Raw genomic sequence first — 6,591 nt, 5'->3', positions numbered from 1 at the left:
GCCTCTCTCCTCCCGCGCGCGGGCCCTCAGAACCAATCAGCTTGTTCCCCCTTCCTGCGCCTCTCTCTTCGCGCGCGCGGGTCCCCAAAGCCAATCAGCAAACTCCACATATGCCTTTTTCAAAAGTTCTAACTGTCAACCAATCAGTTGCGCCCCACCCAAAACTTGTTTGTACCTGTCTATAAAAACCCGGCACCACCCCAGCCGGGTGTGCTCAGCTAGCAGGCGCGCGCTGACCACCCGCAGGCGCCTGCGTAACAATAAAAGAACCTCTTGCTGATTGCATCCAGTGGCAGTGTTGGATTCTTGGGTAAGGGGATCCGCGGGTCTTTCAGTGACAACTCATTAAGCTAAGTGAATTACTAATGCTGGGGTTTACTATGGTCTCAGCTTTGATGGAATCTGTCAGCCTAACACTGACAAGTATGAGTAGAATTAAACCACAGTAAGGCAAAAGTAGATATTATGATAAAAATGATTTCCTATAACTATTTTGCTCTATATTTCATTACTCTTTGAAATCAAGAACTAGTTTCATTTCACTTAGTCATAAACACAAGCAAGTATCTAACTTGTCTCTTCACCAGGTTAAAGAATGAAAGAGAAAATGAGAGGAAATGAGAGGGAAATAGCATCAGTAATCTTTCTGTACAACCACTGGTATTCTTTCTGCACTGTGCTCCAATTTGCTGTGAAGCAGGTGAAGCCCAGAGGCTGCCTGGGTGCAGGTGCCCCCATCTCTGCCATGCCAAAATGGGACTCTGGGACCTCCTAAAGTCACAGCACTTGTTTCTCAGGTCCTCCCGACCCAGGAGGACGGTAAAATGATTGCTGAAGCAGGGAAAGGAATTCTTTGTATCTGCCACCTACTGAAACCACCCTCCCCTTCTCTTTTTCATCCCTTCTCCCTAATTGCCAAACTCCTACCTTCTTAGCATTCTGGAGTCTTGAAACTGAAGTGTGAAAGGTCCCAGAAGAAGTGCTAACCTGCAGTTGCCTATCAGTTTCTCTCTGGGGCTGAGAAACACCAGGGGCCCCTTGGGATCTGTGATGTGAGCAGGCTGTACTCAGGACAACAGGGCACTGGCTTTCTGTTGTGCATGGCAGAGAGAAATCACTCTTTCTTCTAAACTTTCTAGATATTGAGAACAAGTCACCAGTTTCTCAACAAACGGTCCTCTTGAACAAATAACATTTGCGTATCTCTAGCTATATAGCCTAACTATTTCACTCAGGAAAAAAAAAAACTTCACTGTTAAAAAGTTTGTTTTACCTTTCCTTCTGGTAACTGGATACATCAGTTTTGTATTTTATCTGGGAAACTTATTTTTTTAAATTAATCTGTAACCAAAAAAGGATGATAATGTTGAGGGATGATAATTCGACAGCTTCTCTCTCTGCCTGCCTCTCTGCCTACTTGTAATCTCTGTCAAATAAATAAATAAATAAATAAAATCTTTAAAAAAAGAATAAAGAATGTGATTATTTTACAAAATGGATAATGTTCTTTGTTACTAATATAATACTTCCTTTCCTTGTAATTTTTTTGTGTTGTTTTCTTATGCTTTAGTTTTAGGAGTATACATTGAGCAGCTGCCTCATCATCAGTCTCAAATATACATAATCTAACCACAAACTGACAAACATTCAGTTAAGTCTCCCTAATTAAGAATGATTAGAGGAAATACCTACCTGAAATGCACACACAGACACACATACAATGCACTGAAGGAAACAACATTCTATTTATTTGACCGCAAGGAATACTTTAATGGGGCAAGAATGGACCTAGCATAACTGAGATAAAACATAAAAGTGTAATTAGCATGTCAATTAAATGTAAAATGTTTGAAGAGACTTTGTCATTTTCTTATTTTATTTCTCTCCTGAAATCCTTTATTTGTCAAATTCTCTTTAGTCTCGCACCCATAAATGAAAAATCCCAAGTGTCAAATGAATATACAGTTTTACTCTTCCTCTTGTTCATTTTCAATTCATTCCCTAGAATAAGTACATGCTTAAATTTTAAAATCTTATCTTTTTTTGTTACCCTTAAAAGAAAGTTCCTCATGCATTTTTAAATTAAGATTTTAATAATTGAGGGAAAAAATAAAAGGCTTACCATATGACTCTAGCTTATATTTTCCAAATGGAATACAAAATGGTATCATAAGAATTATGCTCTTTCTTATTCCTCCTTCTTTCCTACTCCTTCTCTCATCCAATAGTAATTTATTAATAGCCATGACCTGAGGTGGATTTATCAAGAAGCTCAAGAAGCTTAAGCTTTAGGGCCCCTCACTTGCACTGATATCTTCCAAGGTCCTGAGAAGAGTTCTAGCAATGTATTCATATAGCCTTATGTTTTTGTGAAGTCTTCAAAAGTAAGATAATATAACTCTAGGATAAGCTACACTATTCTCCTTTTCCATTTTGAATCCTCTCTGTCACACCTCTTTTTGGGCTGCATAATTTTGGAGTGGCCAAGAGCATTTTTGGACCTAGTTAAGGGTAGTTGAGTTGGAAATACATTTAGTTTGGGTTTTTCACAGTCACTTGTGAGTATAATTAGCTTATTTATAGGTGTCCTAGTATAGGAATGGGTTTCAGAAATATTCCTACCTTCCACAATGCTGATTCATGAAAAGGAGTTCCAAGTCCAATGGTCATATAAAATATGAAAGAATCAGAAGAACTCTGTGATTTAAGATTAATCAACACAAAAGAATAAAATATAAATTTATAAAATATAAAAGAAACATTATAGGTATTTTCCTAAGTTTTTTATTGTCAAAGTTTGGGGCATCTCAAAGCAGAATACGGGGCAAGCACTTGAGTGTTGATAATACATAGACAAAGAAATGAGGAGGTAGGGGAAGAACGGAGGAAGAAAAGCCCACCTAAAATGTGTTACTGTGGATTCTTCTGTGGGAAATGCAGGAATTATTTCACTAGGACTTTGGGAAATTTAGGAAATGCCTCTCAGAATCATCTGTTTGGAGCATGTGAGGCTGGGGCATTTATTGAAGATTTCTGTCTACTGGAATGTTAATTCCTCTCCTCTCCAACTGAGTTGCTATGTGAGTTGAGCAAACATGGGTCGAGAAGACCCTAATGCACAAAAGCAGAGAGGTACACTCAGGAGGTGAACACTGGCAGCTGTACCCAGTTGCTTAACAAAATCGAGACTGAAATCAGAGGTAGGCCTATGAAAGATGATGTGGGAGATCAAAAGCATCTACTACAAATAAATATTTTTATCTCTATGTTTCTGATGAAGAAATTGAAGTTCAGTGAGGCTAGGTCAATTTCCCGAGATTGCATGGCACATAAGTGATAGAAATAAGATTTCAAGGTGCACATGTCTGATGCCAAAGATCATTCATTTTCCATCATGTTGCATACTTCCTTGGGAAGAGAGGACATCTAAGCCAATGAATCATATACGCTTGGCACAGTTCAGTAAAATGATATTGCCTGCTTGGGCCAGCAGATGGGAGCAGAGGAAGCTAACATGATAGTTAAGTACCTCAATATTCTTTGTGTAATGCCTGCTGTGGGAGGTGAATTATTAGTCTCTCTCACCTTGCAGAAAAGCATATTGAGCTTTACAAATAAATTATAGATTCATACAGATCCATGGGGCACCCCGGATTAGAAGAAAAATACAATATTAAAAATTCTGTTGTTGAACCCACTCAAAGAAAGTATAGTTACCAATGTCATGTCAGACAGCTCAGAGATAAGAGGAACTGTAATACTCTAATACAGATGACTTACAATGTTTTATATTTTTGACTCCAGCAATAGCCCAAAGGAGAATACAATAAACACTTACTAATCACTTATTCCACACTTGGAGTGACTTTACAAATGTTCTGTAACTTAAATATTCAAATAAGCCTATTACATGATTGCATAAACCTGAGAGGAGTCCAAGGCCCAGTGGCATGCAGGAGCCTAATTGCTATGGTGGACAATACTGAAGTTTATCGGGACTTAGTCTCTCTTCTATTTCCAGTACAAGGAAGACTACACTTTCAAGTATTGTGACTGATCTTGGCAATGAAATGGGAGCTGACGTATTGGGTACCACTTTGGGACTGATGTGTTTAAACTGATGCTCACTTCCCCAGCCCTCTCTTCCAATGCCACACAGTCTAAGAAAGGCTATCCACAAGAGCCATAGAGCAAATTAGTTTGGAATGCTAAGCCACCCTATGGAGGATAGCTTCCTCGAGTAACAGTGACCTTTGAATGTTTGAGAAATAAACTTTTATTTAACATATTGTTAAGCCAATAAGATTATTGGGGCTGCTTGATATTATGGTACCACCATAGCCTAAACTGACTGACTGAGTGACGGGATAACATTTGAATCCAAGTCAATGTGACTTCAAAGGTTATATATGCTCTTTTATGTGCAAGGTATTGTCTCCTATTTCTAGGTTTTATTTTAGTTTTAAAATTTTTATCATATGTTTGACTTCAAAAGTAATTCACAAACAGTATGACTACTTTGTAAAAATATACAGAATGTACTTGAAAGTTGTCTTATCATCCCAACACAATTAAAATTTTGGTGTATATACTTCTAGTCTCATTTTCTATATATGAGTACATATATATTTTTACATTGCTGAAATACTATTGCAAGTAATACTACGGTAAAATGATTGCTTTCTACATTAAATATGATTGTTATCTTTTACCCAATGTCATTAGACATACTTTGTAAACTTATGTTCTAATGTAACATGGTTGGTGGAAGGGTGCAAATAATTCCCTAGCTTTGTCTTACTTGTTACCAGCTCTCTTTTTCCTATTATGAAGTGCACACTCTTTATTACTTTTTCACTGAAAAAAGAGAATACATAGACATTCTGTTACTCTCATCCAAGAGCCCCATCTGATAAGGAAATGTCTCTCAATCCCATCTTGTACACCAATAGTTCACTTGCTCACAAGTCAATCAGGTATTCAAGGAAAATAACAGCTTAGTGGTTGACTGAGCTGACCAACTGTTCACTTGACTCACCATCCTATGAAAACATAATCTTATGTTTTTTATCCTAAATTTTTTTAAAGATTTTATTTATTATTTGACACAGAGAGAGAAAGCACAAGTAGGCAGAGAGGCAGGCAGAGAGAGAGGGGGAAGCAGGCTCCCTGCTGAGCAAAGAGCCCGATGTGGGGCTCGATCCCAGGACCCCGAGGTCATGACCTGAGCCGAAGGCAGAGGCTTAACCCACTAAGCCACCCAAGCACCCCATCCTAAAATTTCTTAAGTATTTATCTTTGCTCTATACTTTTGCTTTGCTTGCATACCTGAGATCTCTTAAAAGTATTACAGCACTGAGACTCATGTTATGATGATCAAGTTAGATAAGAAATTATTAGAAGTCAAAATACCTAGAACTATGAACTTTTTAAAAAAAATTTATTTCTTTTCAGTGTAACAGAATTCATTGTTTATGCACCACACTCAGTGCTCCATGCAATTACATGCCCTCTGTAATACCCACCACCTGGCTCCCCCAACCTCCCACCCCCCGCCCCTTATAAAACCCTCAGATTGTTGTTCAGAGTCCATAGTCCCTCATGGTTCATCTCCCCTTCCAATTTCCCTCAACTCCCTTCTCCCCTCGATCTCCCCATGTCCTCCATGTTATTTCTTATGCTTCACAAATAAGTGAAACCATATGATAATTGACTCTCTCTGCTTGACTTATTTCACTTAGCATAATCTTTTCCAGTCCCATCCATGTTGATACAAAAGTTGGGTATTCATCCTTTCTGATGGAGGCATAATACTCCATAGTGTATATGGGCCACATTTTCCTTATCCATTCATCCATTGAAGGGCATCTTGGTTCTTTCCACAGTTCGGCGACCGTGGGCCCCAAACTACTGGAATTCATACAGCAATTCAGTAATGTGGCAGGATGCAAAGTCAATGTACATAAATCAGTGGCTTTCTTACACACTAACAATGAAAATACAGAAAGGGAAATTAGAGAATCCATTCCATTTACTATAGCACCAAGAACCATAAGATACCTGGGAATAAACCTAACCAAAGAGGTAAAGGATCTGTACTTGAGGAACTACAGAACACTCATGAAAGAAATTGAAAAAGACACAAAAAGATGGAAGACCATTCCATGCTCTTGGATCGGAAGAATAAACATTGATAAAATGTCTATACTGCCTAGAGCAATCTATACTTTTAATGCCATTCCGATCAAAATTCCACCGGTATTTTTTGAAGAGCTGGAGCAAATAATCCTAAAATTTGTATGGAATCAGAAGAGACCCCAAATTCCTAAGGAAATTTTGAAAAAGAAAAACAAACCTGGGGGCATCACATTACCTGATTTCAAGCTTTACTACAAAGCTGTGATCACCAAGACAGAATGGTACTGGCATAAAAACAGACACATAGACCAGTGGAACAGAGTAGAGAGCCCAGATATGGACCCTCAACTCTATAGTTAAATAATCTTCGACAAAGCAGGAAAAAATATACAGTGGAAAAAAAGACAGTCTCTTCAATAAATGGTGCTGGGAAAATTGGACAGCCATATGTAG

General features: G+C 38.2%; 1 protein-coding gene across 1 annotated transcript in view; it reads right to left on the bottom strand.

Annotated features, from left to right (window-relative positions):
* Positions 1-6,591, bottom strand: part of EYS (eyes shut homolog) — a 1,640,601-nt gene that overhangs the window by 343,190 nt on the left and 1,290,820 nt on the right.

This window comes from Mustela nigripes, chromosome 5, assembly GCF_022355385.1.
Source record: "Mustela nigripes isolate SB6536 chromosome 5, MUSNIG.SB6536, whole genome shotgun sequence".
Lineage (NCBI taxonomy): Eukaryota > Metazoa > Chordata > Mammalia > Carnivora > Mustelidae > Mustela > Mustela nigripes.
The sequence above is the reverse complement of the archived record's forward strand: the minus strand, read 5'-3'. Positions and strand labels throughout refer to the sequence as shown.